Source organism: Lagopus leucura, unplaced genomic scaffold (assembly GCF_019238085.1).
Source record: "Lagopus leucura isolate 7727_CA_CO unplaced genomic scaffold, USGS_WTPT01 Super-Scaffold_100008, whole genome shotgun sequence".
Classification (NCBI taxonomy): Eukaryota; Metazoa; Chordata; class Aves; order Galliformes; family Phasianidae; genus Lagopus; species Lagopus leucura.
The window spans coordinates 29,837,657-29,855,208 of record NW_024962265.1 but is presented as its reverse complement, the minus strand read 5'-3'; the positions used below and the strand labels follow the sequence as shown (position 1 = coordinate 29,855,208).

At 40.4% G+C, this 17,552-nt stretch overlaps 1 long non-coding RNA gene across 1 annotated transcript; it reads right to left on the bottom strand.

Moving 5' to 3' along the window:
* Positions 1-500: 500 nt before the first annotated feature.
* On the bottom strand, positions 501-2,201 carry LOC122180948. The gene is made up of 3 exons (XR_006179266.1): positions 2,188-2,201; positions 1,349-1,406; positions 501-1,186 (listed from the first exon to the last, which is right to left on the bottom strand). It is a non-coding gene; the product is annotated as an uncharacterized LOC122180948 (long non-coding RNA).
* Positions 2,202-17,552: the final 15,351 nt, after the last annotated feature.

The following is a 17,552-nucleotide window of genomic DNA, read 5'->3' as shown; positions in this document are numbered from 1 at the left end:
AGAGTAGGACATGAAGAAGTGGCTTAGTGTTGAGTGTCTGAAAAATGATCCTTCCTCTGGTTTTGCCTCTTTCAAGTCCAATGATTCTTACTACCTCACTACATGATCAGGTGCTATGTGCATGCCTGTATTCTTGGAAATTTATGCTCACTGATAATTTTGATAGTGGTAAACATCAGCATTAAATTTTGGAAATTAACTTTTGATTAGGAGATATTTGAAAAGAAATCAATCTTCTCTAAAAGAATATGTTTTTACCTAGCATTAAAGAGGAGACCTACTGTTTTCATTTCTGTGCAAAGTTCATTAAAGATATTTAGTTAAATACTCATTTCACTCTAAAAAACACCTAAGCAACCTACTTCAGAAAAAGATGCTAGTAGTTTTTGTACTATGTTCAGGCTCCACTTGCTGGAATCTTTACCTCTAAATATGTGTGAAACAAGTTAAATTACTTTATTAAACTGCAAAGAAATAGCATTGTAAAATAGCATACATGGTTCAAAAAATCCTTGGAATTTACAAAAGACAGTAAGTATGTGTAGTTCCAGTTCCTCCATTTACCAGATGTCATTTAGAAGGTGTGTCATTAACTATCTCTGTTCCTCATACTTTTTATGCATGAAATAATAACAATCCTAAGACCCATCTTCTTAAAGCTCTTGCAAATCCATACTTAGATATTGATATATGAGTTAGTCAAAGCCACCATTACACACCTAACTTTAAAAAATAAACAACCACAGACGTATGCAAAATAGGTAGCATTCATAAAAATGAAGTGATTGATTATTTTCTTGTTCATTCACACCAGTACGTGGAACAGTTCCAGAATTATTCTGTATGGTACACAGTACAGTACTTTCAAATCATTCTGTTGTCTGCTAGTGAGAAAGTAATCTAGCATTGTGAAGACAGTAATTCCTTTACAGCACTTTCTTTCTGACCCAACTGTGAAAAGTTGAGGGTTTTTAAAGGTTTTTCACTTCAGCTTTTTCTTTGCTGTTTTCCTTTCTCTGAAGCAATTAGCCTGGAATGTGCCATTATCTGAGCTTGTGACTTTGAGCTGAGTGGAAGGCAGATCCTCCAGGAGTATTACATGGCTCCAATGGGACTCTCCTACCTTCTCACAGATCTTCCAAAGGCTTTGCGGAGTTCTCAAAGCTAGCAGGGAAGGTCTTCAAACCTTCAAAAGGAGAAAAAAAACAATCTAATGCCATAACACTACCAGAAATGACGCAGCAGTCATACCTGCAATCTTTTTGTGACAGATGAGGAGGAGGCTATTTAAGGATATAAGTGCATATAAATATCATTGCAAATAATGAATTTCAGAGCAACAACTTACCACATAATGTACTAACTGTCTTGGAATGAGTGCACTGATCCCAGGCCAACACAGGCTCCTGAAACACAGAACTGTGCTTTTACAAAATCCAGCAGAACCTCAGATCAGATTTCAGAGTTGATAACTGCAAGAAAGCTGGAAGAATTGCATTTCACTGTAGTGGATATCTTACTATAAATCAACACCATAGCTTTAACTTGATATTTTGCTTAGATCACAAAGTATTGAGTTCTTCTATCAACAGCTGCATGCATGATGTTTTGTTTCTTGCAGCCCTGCATTTCCTCCTGTCATAGTAATTCCAGCTTCTTACCTTGAGATGAGTTTCCATCCCCTTTCTGTGGTATCACCCATCTTCCAAAACTGGTGCTGGGGCTGCTTCACAGAATCAGAGAGCGGCTTGGATTGGAAGGGACTACCTTCTCTGGACAATATGTTCTAGCACCTCAGCATCCTCTGAGTAAAAAATTTTCTCCTAACATCTAACCAAAATCTCCCCTCTGTCAGTTTAAAACCATTCCCCCCTTGTCCTATCACTACCAAACCATGTACAAATTGGCTTCCATCTTGTTTATAAGCCCTCTTTAGTTACTGGAAGAGTGCAATAGTATCTCCCTGAAGTCTTCTCCAGGCTGAACAAGATTAGTCTTTAGTCCTCAGTCTTTATAGGTGAAGTGCTCCAGCCCTCTGATCTTTATGGCTTCCTCTGGACCTGCTTCTTCTTCAGACTCTACCTGCCTGCCATGACTTTTTAAATATCATTGAGAGTGCCTTGTTGACTACACCAGCCAATTCCCTCAGGACTCTGGAATGGACCTCATTGGGATCCACATACTTACAGATGTTCAGGTTCCTCAGCTGATCACAAACCTGATCTTTGCATGCAGCAGGAGGGACATTACTCCCCCAGACTCCACTTTCTAACCAATCTGCTCAGAGCAGTTGCCAGTGAAGACTGAGGCAAAAAAAAAAAAAAAAGCTGTTAAGCATCTCAGCACCACTCAGCTTAATGTTATCTGCTAACTTGCTGAGGGTGCTGTGCCAAATTGCTAATCAGCATTCACCTGGTGACCGGTAGACAGAGCAAGCAACCTGCAAGTCCTTTTACTTGGCTTGATATGCACTAAATTTATAACTTAATAACAGAGCATCTGTTCATCTGATAAATGTGATTAATGTTGGACAGTATAATAAAACTTTGTTACCATGGAGTAGAGATACGCAGACACAGGGAAGGCACTGCAGGACATTCATTGCCTTAGGACACCTGCTTAATGATTATTCTGTGCTCGTGAAACCCACATAGAACTTCTGTATGCATCACCTTACGCTTTCGAAAGAAAGCTTAGCAAGATTTTCCCCCAGTTTGTTTTTGTCCATTTAGACCTTATGTGCAAATAGGCAAAAATTACAAATACAAAAAAGGCAACCATTATCTACAGTTTTTGACAAATGACTTGTGATGCTGATCCTCCACTGCAGATGGTATACTGCCATAGCCAAACCTGTGCTGACATAAATATTGTCCATGCTTGCAAATTTCCATCATGTTTGGATGCTAGAAATATAAGCATTCTCTTTTATGTAAGAGGCTTTGTCATACAACACTGAAACAGCAAATACTGCTAATCTAAATATTTCTGTATATTTTCAAACATTCTTAGTCTTTTTTATGTGTATGAGAAAGACAAAAATGGCTTTTCATTTTTCTTTTTTATTTATCTTGTAGCATGGAGTGACTTTACTTTTAAGGAAAAACTTCAATACCTGGCCATGTTTTGTTATAGGTTTGGCGGATGTAAAGATAAAATGTAAAGCTAATTTCCCTGAGAAACCTGAGTTCTACCAGATCAAATCTTGAGAATGACAGGAGCAGATACTAGGGGCAGGAGGAGGTTCTCTTACCTGGTGGCAGCATGCAGAGGCAGGTTTTTCTAAGAGCAGCTTATCTTCCAGTAACATCTCCTCCCCATTAGTCTAGAAGCACACAATACAGAGAAAGGGAAAGAAGGCAGAGAAAAAATTACACTTCATTCTTCAGCAAACAAATGAAGGGAATGCAGAAAATATCTCTGTAACACCAGGCATCTGCTGTAGGCTACCTATACACTTTACTGTTTATAAGTGGATGTCTCAGAAAAGCCATTGTGAGAAAGCTCACAGAAAGCTGCTACCCTCTGCCAATATCTATTAACAATTTTAACCAATGCACTGAGTGATTCAGAAGAAAATCTGTCCATCTGAGGAAAATCTGTCCATACTGAGGAATGGGGATCAAGTATCTCTTTGACAAGATGAAGTAGGACACAGGAACCAGTTGTAAGAACTAGGCCTGAGAAACATAGCTAGTCTTCAAAGCTAGCCCTGCTTTGAGTAGGAAAATTGGAGCCAGAAGACCTTCAGCGGTTTCTTCATATCTAAATTATTAAATGATTACATTATTATTATTAATAATAATATTTTATTAGCTCATGCATATCTTCAGAGGGTTTCTTATCGACTTTTTGTGAGATATGGTGACTGTGGTATTTATGGCAAAAAATTAAAATGACTGTCTTCCCTAAAAAGCCTCTCAGTAATGTATATTAATGTTAATAAGAGCAAGACCCAAATCAGGAAAGAGCATAATTAAACTTACCTATGATTACTTTAGTACCTCCCCTTTCCCTGTGAATGTTTATGACTGCCATAAATTACAGTATGGCCTACCACTTTCTCTTCATCATTTTCCTCTGATATCCACCTGTAAATACTCTTCCCTAACTCACAGAAGGATCTGTCTTCTCCTAGATGTTGGGCCCAAGGAGTCATCCCTCTGAACACAGACTAGGTGGTCTCCCAGTTCAGATTTTAGGATAAAGGACCAGCATAACCACCAGTTCTTTTCATCCTGTAGATTGAGTCTGTACAGACAGAACCCTTAGGGTATTTGGCTGATAAAAAGTGAGTGATGTACTTAGCACCTTTAATGTAATTGAAGTTTTATAAATTCAGTACTTCCTCATGAGTTCTTGCAAAACAAGGCAGTACCATTTCTGGGAAAAAAAAAACGCACCAGAAATGACAACAGAGGCGATACTGGTTTCCTCTTTTTTCTAGACATATTTCAAAATGTTTCAGAAACGTCTGACACTTCCTAAGCAAACATCAGCTGAGGACATTTGCCAGTGGAATATTTTGGCTGCAACTGAGATTTTCACCAGTTTATAAAGAACAGAAAACAGAGACTAACAATGGAAAGTGTTCAGTGACTTTAACAAAGAGTGATATTACCAGTTCTTCCAAAATTAAACCCTTGGGCTCTACTTAAGAACTAATAGACTAGACCATAAGTTTACATGAGAATATACTTCCTCTATAACTTCTGTTACCCACCAGCAATATACTGTCAATCCAAATCATACTGAAAGCCAAATCTTGCTAAAATAAAACTTTCATATGCCTTTATTAAATGAGATGAAACAGAAGTGCTCGCATGTCTCAAGTGCTGGCTTGACTCAGGTAATGTTGGCTTGTTGTAGGAGCCTTGTTATATACACGGTTTTCAGGTGCAGTTTTTTTCCTAACATACCAAATTATATTCCCCGCAAAATCAACCAAATTATTATTCCAACATTGTGACAGGGTCCAAAACAGTCTGAAAGAAGTAAACAACCACTGGAATCTCAATACCAGGTGTGAATAGACCAGGTTTGAAAAATAGAGGGAGTTTTGACTGTATCCTCCCAGTTTCCCAGCCAAAAGATTTAAAGAAATGCAGAGATGAAATAATCCTGTAACTGATAATGGCACTACCCAAACTATGGAGTAAATAGCATAGACAACCTGATAGGACCAGTAAAGAAATTCATATATGCTTGCTGAGAACACTTATTGATGTTCAGCTGAGTCCAAGATGTGGGTCACATCATGAAACTCATAAGTTACAAAAAGGCAAAAGAAAACTTGCTGATGCTGATGGCCTGGGAAAAGAAAATTAGTAATGGCCAAAGATAAAAAACACACAAAGTTGCTCCAACATGAAAATTAATCTGATTCTCATGAGGTGGCTGAATTAGGAAAATTCCTCTTAAGAAAAAAAAAAGAAGAAAAAGAAAAAAAATTACTGGTAAAAATAGACTTGAATTCTTACAATATCTTCACTCAATCTGGCCTTCATGACATCCTGTGGAATATAAACACAAGTACAGAAATCAGCACCAGCAAATCCAGAGAGCAAGTTATTAATGGATTCATATAAGGCCAAGAATAACAAGAAAGGATTCCCAGATTGTCATCTCCTTGCAGCTTCTCCCATTGCATATGATCATAATTACTGTAGCTACACCAGCAAAAGCAGGAGTTATTTTTAAACTCCAGAGAAACGATTTGGAGTTCAAACTTCTAATCATATTTGCATAGAAAGGGAAGGAAAGCTTGTAATAAAATACATATGTATTTTACTGGCTTATTTGTGTTCTTTCAAAGCAAATGCTCGCTGCAGCCAAAAGAACAGGAGTTTGCAGCAAGAGAAATGCAGACTTGGCTGGTTAAAGCACAGCAGTTATATTACTTCACCATGTGTTGTTTTTCAAGCTTCCAGCAGTTAGATGTCTGCAGGAAAAACACAGTCATCCATGAGGGCACAGGGAGTTGATAAAGTAATAAAAGCTTTGACTGATGAAAGCTGATCTAGTTCTAGGGGCAAAAGAGGAATACTCCTTCTACAGGTCATGGTGGAATTTTATTTCCACTGCTTGGAATGTAGAAGTCCTGTTCAATGTATTTTATTTAATAATATGAATAAAACATCACACTGATTTTTTTTCTCATTCCTTGAACATAGTAGTACATATAAGAATAAACTTACAAAAATCTGCTGAAAGTAGACCTGACATTCTTCCAAAATCAAGATTTGCTGTTTTGTAAGTCTCTTTCCTCTGATTGCTTACTGACATAAATGACAGAGAATGTCTGACTTGGGCAAAAAGTGGCAGTATAGATACCACCATGATCTTAGACAATCTCAAATTTTGTATTATAAATTTGTGGTAGATCTCAAAAGCATTACAACAAAAAATATAGTCCAATAAAAGAAAAATGTGTTCAGGGGACGGCAATAATAATGGGACAAGTTTACCTAACTGAATAATGGATGGAGGGATGTCTACTCTGCCCTATGCTTTTAAAATTGAATTGAGCAGGTTAGAAGACCCTAAAGAGTCAATTACCAGAATTATCCAATGCTTTTGTAAATTTAATAGCATCTAGCAGTGTAACTGTTTTGCCTCATCAGTTAGATCAGCAAGAAATGAGGCTATACTGGCCCCTAAGTGAAAGTATCACTGAAATTAGTTATGCTGTAGGTACACAACCATGAACACAGCTGATTATTCTTAAAGGCACAAATGCAGAGATGATACACACTATCTTTTGCTTCCCTTCTTCTGTCTTTGGGTACTGTAGCCTTATTCTCAGCTGTTCTAAAATGGTGCAGCAAGTAAATTCAGCGTATGAAGGCAGAATGTCTGTCTGCCAGTCTCCCCAGGGACCTCAGGTTTCAACCTAACTTGCAAAGGAGTGGAGTTCTCGTTCATAATGATAGACCTACAAACCCTGTGAAAAACAATCACTCAAATAAAGAAAAGGTAACAAGCAACTGCTCCAACTGTAGGAAAAAAAAAAAAAAAAAAAAGTATTGAATAAGTCAATGAGAGCTTTTGGCTTTACTAGCAATTCCATATGGGCAGGACACATGGTAGGCGTGAGATCATATGAAAATCTTCAATTGGATCTTGCAATCAAATGCAAGACACAAAGACTGAAGAGGAAATAGGTTTTCTTGCTTCAGGTGTTGAAAGAACTAATTGCTATTTCAAGGCACTAAAATGAGAAAAAGGAATGAACTGCGAGGAAGAGAAAGTTATTCTCTACCATATGCTCTTCCACGCTCCCAAACATTTCTGCTTTACTTAACATTACCACAGGTGGTGGCTACAGCAGTGGCTTCCGGGAGCTTTGAATCGCAGCAATCTTTTCTGCATAAGATCAAACGATGCTTCTTTACTTTATTTGCCAGGTAATCATTATTAAAAAATAAAAATTAAAAAAAAAATCCCTCATTTTAAATTTTGTCCTTAATTCAAAACTTGTCAAGTATTCTTTAAGCTATATTTGAAGTTGAAAAGACAAGCTGTTTCTAAATATTTTGAAATTATTCTGAATACACTATTTTTTTTCCTTAATTCTCAGTTTCTTACATCTAAAACACTCAGATGTCAACAGCTATCTAGATAATAAAGGATATACCTTATATATTGGGCTCGTGACTTTTGCTAGATCATATGTCTCAAAACACAGTCAAATAAAAGTAAAAAGTAGTTGTTTCGGTATGTCTTGCCCTTTGTACTGGTACAAAAGTTAGAGGGAACTTAAATCCAATCCTCATTATGACACTTTGCCTATGTTAGATGCTGACACTGATTTTTACTTCATTGCAAAACACACAGCAGACAAGAATGGTCCTCTGCAAAATCTGAAATGATTTAGAAGCATGATCAGAGTGATGGAACATGTGGACAGTATCATGGGCATCAAAATAAGAAGGTAATACACAATCATTGTGGAGACACATTGCTGCATTGAACCATTTTGTTTTATGACTGTAACAGAGAGAACAAGCAGAATCCTCAAAATAAAATCCTGCCTTCATGGTAATCCTTGCTGATTGCAAGCTGATAATGCTGATAATGGGACAACATGTCATTTTGTTTTCCAGTTCACATATTACCAGAACAAGCACTCACTCCAGGATCACAGTATCAGTTCCTGACAATTATTTTTTCATGTATCTATTTTTTAATTTTTTTTTAAGTGATGATAATGATAATGGTTGGTTGCTCTCATCCTTGTTATTAGTTCAAGTGAAGTTAAATTAGTATCAGACTGGGTTAGAGCATATTATAAAAGCTTTAGCAAAGTAAGCATTCTTCACCAAAAAATATACAATTTTCTTCCTTTTCTGAATAGTTATCCCATGTTACTTGGCAGCTACTTGCTAAGTGCTAGTAGCAAAATATCTGCTTAAAAAAAGAAGGAGAAGAAGAAGAAGAAGAAGAACAGTAGCTGAGAAGGAAAGATGTCACAGTAATTACTAGGAGCTTCAGTTTGTCATTTTAAAAAAGGTATAAATATGACATTCATTCAACACTCATGAAGAGTACTTCCGGTCTCTGTTGAAGCCATAGTGCATGATCAATTGGAACTGTAGATCTATAAATGCCTTTTACAGGCGGTTGTGGGCAGAAGATTGTCTGTCCTTTGTAGCTCTATAACTACATCTTCTAGAACTAATTCACGGCTCTGATGCACCAGAACAAGTCTTCACATCAGTCTCCATGCACCCCTCAGCACCATGCTCTCAGATAACATAGTCACAGAATAGTGGCCCATATCTAATGCCTTGAATCATACGATGAGAAGGAGATGCAGAGGAAGGCTGCAAGTGAGGACTGATCTCCTAGACAGGCTGTTTAAATTCTTTCATGTATTTTTTTATGGGACCCTGCAGTGCACCACCTCCTGTGCTCTCTTCCAGGCTATGAGTTCAGGCATCAGGCTGAGCCACATGACAGATCATATATAAAACTGACCATATCTAGCATGTGGGGTCTTAGTGTGGGAGAGAAAATGTGCAGAAATTCCATGAAAAGTGTGAGGGGGAGCAGGAACTAATTAAATGAGTCACACACTCAATATGAGACACTTCACAGAACCTCCTCAAGTTTCCCACCAACGCCGCATATCCACAAGATGGGTTTTCATTATGCCTCTTGAGAATTACAGCCACTTGGCCACAAAGATGGCCATTGCTACATTTGGGAACAATGAAAGTCAAGAGGGTGAGATTTCCCGTCTTTCTTTTCCCTTTATCTCATATTGCAAATCTTGAGATACTCACAGATACTTCATAAATTGCTATGGGGTAGTATTCATGTTTTAATAAAAGATCTACTTGCATATTTTCTCTCTAGATGTTGTTATAGAGTTACTGTTATTCCAGTAATTCACTACAACCCATAATATAGCAAAATGAATTAGTTAGGTTGCAGTCAAGCTTGATGATCTTTAAGATCTTTCCCAACCTGAGCAATCCTATGATTCTATGATTCTGTGGTGCTCTAGAAAACTGTTCTTTATTTTGGATATGAGAGAGACATATGGTATCTCAAGAAATATGTAATGCCTAGCTGCATTCAAAACCACCTTTAAGAGTCCATCATCTGTGTGAACAACTGCATTGTAATGGATAGGTTACTTACATATTATTACAGAAAATCCATCCTACTGCTTTAAAAGAGAGTGCTCAAGGCCATGAAAAATTACTTTCCCAAATGTTCTTACTATTAAAGGCTAAATTGAGTGAACCAGTAACTTTCTGTTAATTTGTAACATTTTCTCAAGTGCTGCCTTTGGAATAGAAAATGAAAATAAATTATCCTCCTGTGCTTAACGATGTCTTCCTTGCATGTAAATGTGATGCAGTATTTGGAAGACTACTTAACAAGGTCTCTGTGTATCTGAGATCTGAAAACTTAAGGAGCCAACAATCCATGAGGACACACCAGCCATTGGTTCTCACTCATTTGTCTTATCTTCAAATTTTCAGGATTCAGTGGTCAGTATCATCCAAAATAAACATATATTTTGGAATGCTGATTTGTTTTTCATAACAACTGTAAAGGAGTTTTTTGTATTGTGAGTACCTAGATTCAAGTTCTGTCACGGTTTTAGAAACCAGGATGCAAACTGCATGTTCTCTGAGTTATACTCAAACCTGATGGCAGAGATGCACAAGACAACCCTTAAAGAAAAATAAATCAATTTAGTTCTCAGACCAAGACATCTAAGTTTTATCTGATGGAGATAGCAAAGACATCCTAGAAGTTCATGTGATAAGCAGAAGTCTGCCAAAGAGATGAACTGATGTTTTGGTTTCTAAAGAAGCATTCAAATGAGAAAGGATGAAAACTCAGGGTCAAATCAATAAACAGAAGTACTGAAAAGCTTTTATCCTGAAGTATACTCCCCTCTAATGAGAACTTCAGTTGAATGCTAGCCACTCTGTCTCCCTGCTCAACAATACTTACTAGCTGGTGGCAATTTGGCAAACATGATACTTCAGAAAGAAGCTTCATACTGATGATACTCCTTAGCTCTTTGAACATTCCAGTCAGATCTATAAATCTGAAAATAAAGAGGGAGAGAGCAGGTTTGAATGACAGAGTGTAAAAAAAAGGCAATTCTGAAGGCCTAAGAATAGGGAGCAAGGAGCTGTTTGCCCGGGTAGAAAGAGAGCACGGTCCTTCAAAGTAAGAGTTTCAGTTGCTGGGTAAAGAATCACTCATTTCTTTTCTTTCTCCTCAGTCTAATGACTAGCACTCATTCACATGTGGGAGTAAAAAGGAGTTTTTCATCAGAAAGACGGAAAGAGGCCAACCTCCTGGAGACTGAGGCTGGTGAGCAGGCCCTGATGGAGTGGAAGAGATGTGCACTGGGCACAGCCTCAGACTGGTCAGAAAATAAAACTGGTAAGAGCAACTACAACTCTCAGGTGACAGTTCTCTCAGCATCTGCTACACACTGACAGCATCAAATCCTGCTTCTGTTTTCTCTACCAGCCCTGACTTTTGCTCTTGTCAACACCTGAAGCACAGCAGTGTTTGACCCAGACATGACAGCAGTTGTGTTCTGCTTCAGGGCAGTCTGAAAGCATTACAGCACTGACTGGACTGGTGTCTGTTTTGCATAGCTCACACTGAAGCCCATACAGGATGCACAGACCCAGCACTCTCGCTTATGGGACTTGACCCACTAAATGTCGTCAAAGATGTATGATATAGACTTTATTCTAAATACGGCGTTAGCTATCATTCTATTCTGAATCATGGCTGGGTTAAAAGGAGATACTGTTTCACCTAGGTATACACAAATGGGTGGTAAATCCTCCTGCAGTTTGCTTCCCTGCCTGCCGGCAGTACTTCAGCACTTGTGCACATGGGATTGCAGCCCAGAGCTGCACAGCTCACAGAAGTCTCCTGGCCATCAGGCTGGATTACATTGTAACATCATTAAGTGAGGATTGAGACAGGAATCACAGAAAGGAAGACAGCTGTCTAGCTCATTTTATTGCACACAGACTAATGGCTATAATTTATATAAGCAGACCTTAAACTGAAGCCTGGGCCTCCTTCTTCCAGTGTGAGTACTATGGTAATAATGATGCTTCCGACAAAAGCAGCGTGTTACAGGAGATGTGGAGGGTTTTCCCTTCTTTCAGCAGCCCACTGACTGCTCCTAATTAGTCCCCAGCACAACATTTTTGTCACTTGCTCATGAAGGGACTGTAAATTCCCTGAAGCCATGTTGAATCAGGATCCTGATTTTGGGAAGGAGGTGGGAGGGGGGAGAGGGAGAGGGGTGGAAGAAAAAGAAAAAAAAAAAAAAAAGAAAAAAAAAAAAAAGAAAAAAAAAAAAGAGAATCCTTTAATGATTAGTTTAATGATGCAGCTGTAATAAAGTTGCTGTTTTACTGAAAGGAGCTTTTTCAAAGATACTATAGACATTTCTGTATTTGTGGGGGCTTTCAAGAGCATGAGAGGAATATCGTTATTAAAAGCCCTTCTGTAGCCCATCAGTCTCCTGGCATTGCACAGGACATGAAAACAAGAACAGTTCCATCACAGAAAAGCTTTCACTCTAATAGATAGTTTTGTACAGGGGCAGGAAAACACAGACAGGATCCTGATGCTTTTGGAAGAAAGAGACAGCTATCAGCAATTCTCTGCAACAGAAATCTCTGCGGTGATGCCAGAAACCTTACATTTGTACAGATTGTCATGAGAAAGGTTTTATGTCCTAATTAATGGACTGTCAGCGTCACACAGTTTGTGCCCACACAAGATCAACAAAGATTTTCAATAGGGGCTGTTTTTCCACCAGTGCCATTTGGTAGAAGAAATCTAATTACCAATTGTTCTCATACAAGTCCAATACTGGAAAACAGTCTTCCTTGCAATTTAGTATGTAACAAGTGTCAAAAGCACCTTTAGGCTGAGAAGTTGCACAGTGTATCTGACTACATCATGCCAAGAGCAAACTTGTCAACATTCAGCCTCAACAAAGAGTTGCTGGGCTCACAAGCAGCTGTATTTACTGAACCCTGTAGTTTTGAACACCTTTCAGACTGTTTGATACATCCCAAGAGCATGATTTCTGTGCAAAATCTGCTTATTGGCAGATGGCCTCTGTCCAGAAGCTGAGCGGATCACATAGGGATCATCACCACTCCTGCTGATTTCTTGAGCATCTGGGCACTGACTTCCAGACAAAAGAAAATCCCAGGCAGCATTAAGAAGAAAAAGTGAAATTGGAAAGAATAGTTCTTATTGCCTTAAGTATTAGACACTTCACTCTGACTGAGATCCTGCCTCCCCAAAGCGATTATAACTACATCAAGACTTCATGGTTGGAATCTAAATAACTTGTCTGCAATCAGTGCCACCACTGCACCCATCAGTGCTTCACACCCACCAAGGTCTGAACAAACTGCAGTTCAAATTGTTAGTATTTTAAAACCAGATTATTTTAAAAAGATTGCAAAATCACAGCCCCAAGATGCCAGAGTTCAAGAAGTGTTTGAACAAAGCTCTCAGATACAGGGTTTGAGTTTTGAGTGGTCCTGTGTTGAGCCAGGAGTTAGACTCAAAGATCTTTGTAGTACCTTCCAACTCAGCATGATCTATGGTTTGGTGATGCTGTGTAAATATAAATGGATGGCTGCTCCATGAGCTTTCACATCTCCATTCCACAAGCAGAACTCTAAGAATTCAGGCTCAGTATTTTCAGCTTTTATAGGAGGGGAAGGAAATAAAACTTTAATGTTTTCTTCTTCAGAGTGTACTAGCAGTCTGTATCATTTGGTAGACTCGTTTATTCAACTTAATGCCACCTACTGTTTTGATATACTGAGACAACAATGGTTTAATGGTTTCCTCTAAATGAAAAAACTAGATACTTTAAACAGATGAATATTCTGCTGGAGTGTCTGAAACTGAACAGTGTCAGATCAGTAACCTGGAGGTTAACAGTTTTTCTGATCCATCATCCCAACAGAGAAATGCAGGAATTAAATACAGAATATGAATGATTAATAAAAAGTTGAGAAGACGGTGATCTAGAAGTCTTTGAAATCAATAGTACACAGTTTTATCAGATGTTAACCTATATTAAATCACATTTTTAACAGATCCCTTTTACCATACTGAAGAATTCCAGTTTGCTTGTAGCATTAATTTTATGGCAAGAAGGATTCCTTGGATATTATATGCAGCCATAAACACTCATCAAAAAACAGTTTGTTATATGCCCTTGGAAGAAAAGTTGCAATTAACAAAAGCTTTTATACACAAGCCCATTTATTGAGACTTATTCTATAAACTGTATTCCTTAATGACAACAAATCTACAGTCTTTGTTATTTACTGAAGTAGTCTCTGCTCAGCTTCAGTCTCTAAACACAGAGTACTCTAAATGATGAGGGAAATTAGTGTAAAACTTCACTGGAGAAGGCTAAAGATCGCCCTGGATGAAAGGAAGGGTTTTCTGAGGCTTTCGGCTGCAGCTTTGCCTCCTTCTGACCCGGTCACACTTCCCCACTTGAAGCAGCTCTCCCTCAGATCCCCTGCCCCAGACAAGCCACAGCCGCGACAATTAATTTTAGATATCTCCTTGTATCATTTGGTAGACTCGTTTATTCTCATAAAAGCTCGTTTCACTGCGGAGCCTCTCTCGTTTCCGATCATTTAATTAACTGGAGAATTTTTTTTCCAGAACAATGCCTTTTGAATTTCTCTGCCCTGCGGTTCCGCCTCCCTCAGCGCAAAGGGAGCTGCCACGCATTAATCGGGACCGGGCGTCCGCCGCTGCGCCCTCCCACGAACCCTGCGCGGCGGCGGCGGAGCGAGCCCAGATGTGGCCGTGGGAGCTCTGCCCGCGCTCGGCGGAAAGTTGTCGGAGACCGCCGCCCGGGCAGCCGCGGTGAGGAGCGGTGAGGAGCGGGCGCGGCCGCGCAGGGGGCGGGAGGCGGAGCGGGGCGGTGGCGCGCCCCTCCCCGGGACACCGAGGGCTCCGTCCCGCTGCCGCGGAAGTGGCGCGGCGAGGATGCGGCGGGGCCGAGAGGGGATAAAAGCCCCGGCAACAGCTCTGTGCCGCGGCTGATAGATAGTCTATTGCTTTCTCTTCTCGTCCTTCGTCGGGCTGTGTGCCAGCCCCGGGCGGCGGCCGGTTCTGCCTGGGGAAGCGGAGCGCAGCGCAGCGGTGCCGCTGGCGCGCTCGGCGGCTCCGAACTTCCCCCAGCCGGCACGGCGGCGGAGTGCGAGAGGAGCGGAGCGGAGTATGCGGGGCTGGAAGCGGCAGGGCCGGCCCCGCTCTCCTCGGCTATGAGGCGACCGCCGGGCGCTCCAGGTAAATCGGCCCCAGCTTGGCAGAGGGCGGGCGAGGAGCTGCGGGGATGGAGCGCGGTCTGCGCTTGGGCGCTCCGTGGGCAGCGGCGGTCGAAACGCGGCCTCTCCCCGCTCGTCCCGCGGCTCCGCCGGGGAGCGGTGTTGAGTGCCCGGGGAGACGGGAGGAGAGTGGCGGTGCGGTGCTGGAAGGCGGCGTGGCCCCGGGTCCGCCGAAACTTTGCCCCCCCGGCTGATGGCTGCGGCCGGCAATGCCTTCGGGGCACTGTTGGGAGCCCCCACAGCGCGGAGAGAGGCTTCTCGGGAGCGTAGCCTGCCAGAGAAGCTGTTGGAGGCGGTGAGGATCCTACGCTGGGCAACTAAACTTTCATAAGATCTGGCATTGCTTGGAGGCTGGTTGCTGCTGGTGTATTGGAGGCACCACTGTTTGTCACTGCCTTTTTCCTAATTATTTGATTATCTCCTTAGCAACTGAAGTCATTTGCAAGGTTGGAGCTAGGATGTATCTTAGTTTACGAAGTAGGATGTCAAAAAGGAGGCATTGTTGTTTTGCTGAGAGAATTTCTCTCGTGCTCTTTTAAGAGGGAGAAGAGCTGCAGAGTGATTCCTTCATGCAGGCAGCAGTGCCATAGATGGATTGCTGCTGATAAGCCCAGCTCAGCTTCAGTGGTACATCACCCAGTTGTTCATCTGCGTCTTAGCTTTCTTTAAGCCAACTGCATTTTCATGGGTGCAAAAAAAAAAAAATTAATCTGCCTTCAGAGAAATTCAGTCTTCAGTGAAAGATGAGTGGGAGAAATAGTTTTATGTAGGTGAAGTTAGTAGGACAAATCCATCTCTCCAACACTGCTGAGTTCTGGCCAGGTGCTGGCTACAGAGAACACTCAATTTGCCAGACTGACCTCGGGGTCAGCTTGCTGCAAAGGTGATGCAAGGCCATTTTTCATCACAGTTGGGTCTTGCACCAAGCACAATTTAAGCCAGTTCTGGGATTTAGTCCAGAATATCAATACATCGCCCAGATGTAGTTCACCAGCAGCCTCTGCTCTCAGATCCATCATGTCACTAAACCTCACGGATTATGATGGCTGGGTAATCCTGCTCTGCCCAGTCAGAAATGCTGAACACAGCTGCAGAGGCAGCTTTGATGCAGGGAGTGCCTTCCCACCCTGGAGCGTTAAAAGCAGAATTCATCCTGGATGCTGAGAGAGGTGACAGCTTCCCCACCACGGGCACACACTAGGAGAGGAAGTTTGTGCAGACCTTTCTTGTAAGTGTAACATTTTAAAAGGTTAATTATGTATGATGCCATTCGTCTGTTTGCAATTATTAATATTTCTATCATGTACTGAAGCAGGATTTGTAAAGTTAGAATTAAAAGTATTAATAATTGTACTAGTATAATATTGTTACTGTTAATTAATAAAATCTCATTTTGACAGTCTGTTGGTTTTGTTTTGGTTTGGTTTTTTTCCATATTTGTGATAAAAGTTTTTTTAAATGCCATAGGGGAAAAAAATAGACTGTGAAGAAACACTTCTAGCACCTGAGCCATCTCTGCTTCATTTCCTCTGTTATTGTATTTAATTAATGCAGCTTTTATCCATCTGATACCTAGAGAGGGGAAAGGGGGAGAGCAGCTGTGTGGACCTTCAAGTGAGTGGGAAGTGCAGAGTTGGGTGAGTGGCTTGTGGGCTGACAAGGTAGGCAGATAGAGAGGAGATAGGACTGGGAACTGAATGTGACACAAGGAGAACACTTAGGAGATGTGGAAACAGTGTGGACTTTTTGGAGGGTAGACTGAAGTCTTCAGTATTGTTGTAGGGTTTGAATTCTCAAATCTATAGCTCAACAGTACTTGTGTGGTATTGGCAGGCTGTTTATTTGCATTTTCACAGAGCAGAATGTGTCAGCCCACTGTAGAGCACAGATCAATCCATTTTAACATTGAAAAGACTGGTGGTAGTATTTACAAAAGCATTCAATTGGCTTGTGATCTTCAGTCCCTTTCTCTACTTAAATTAAGAGACTTGTTTGAGGGGGGTTTTTTGTGAATTTGTTTGTTTGTTTATTTGTTTTAGCAGAGTCTTGAACTGAGAGAGTTACCTGGGTATATAAGTTTATTTGGAAGAAAAAGCAGTAAGCCTGGAGATAATTATAGGAAAAGAGAATGCTGATGCAGAGATAACCTAGAGAAAGCGGAAATTACTGTTTAGAGCATTAGTTGATTTTTGCAAAGATAACCGATAGTGAGGAAACGCACAGTGTTCAGCATTTTCTTTTTCCATAAGCAGATCTAGTTGCTTATTACTTCTAAAAACCTTAAACATCAAAACCAAGAGCCAAATCCTCTAGGAGCTGATTTGTTGCAGTAAATTGAGCTGTTACTGGCAGTAGAGAATATTCCCTATGAAATGAGAATGTCTTGCATTTCTTCTCAAACAGTTAAGAACCATGCACCATTACTGCATAGATGATTCATCTCAGGAAATACTGTGTTTTTTTGGCAGTGAACTTAAAATGTCACACTTAAACATCGCAAAGAAATTATTTCTTTGAAAAGAATTCAAGTACAAAACCCCTCAGCCATGCCCTTCACTCAAAAAAGTTACCCATTTCATTCAGAAATAAGGATGAAGTATTTAGCTGGAGCCTGCTGGCACATGTTAGCTTCTAGAATTTAATAGCAAATACGAAAACTGAGAA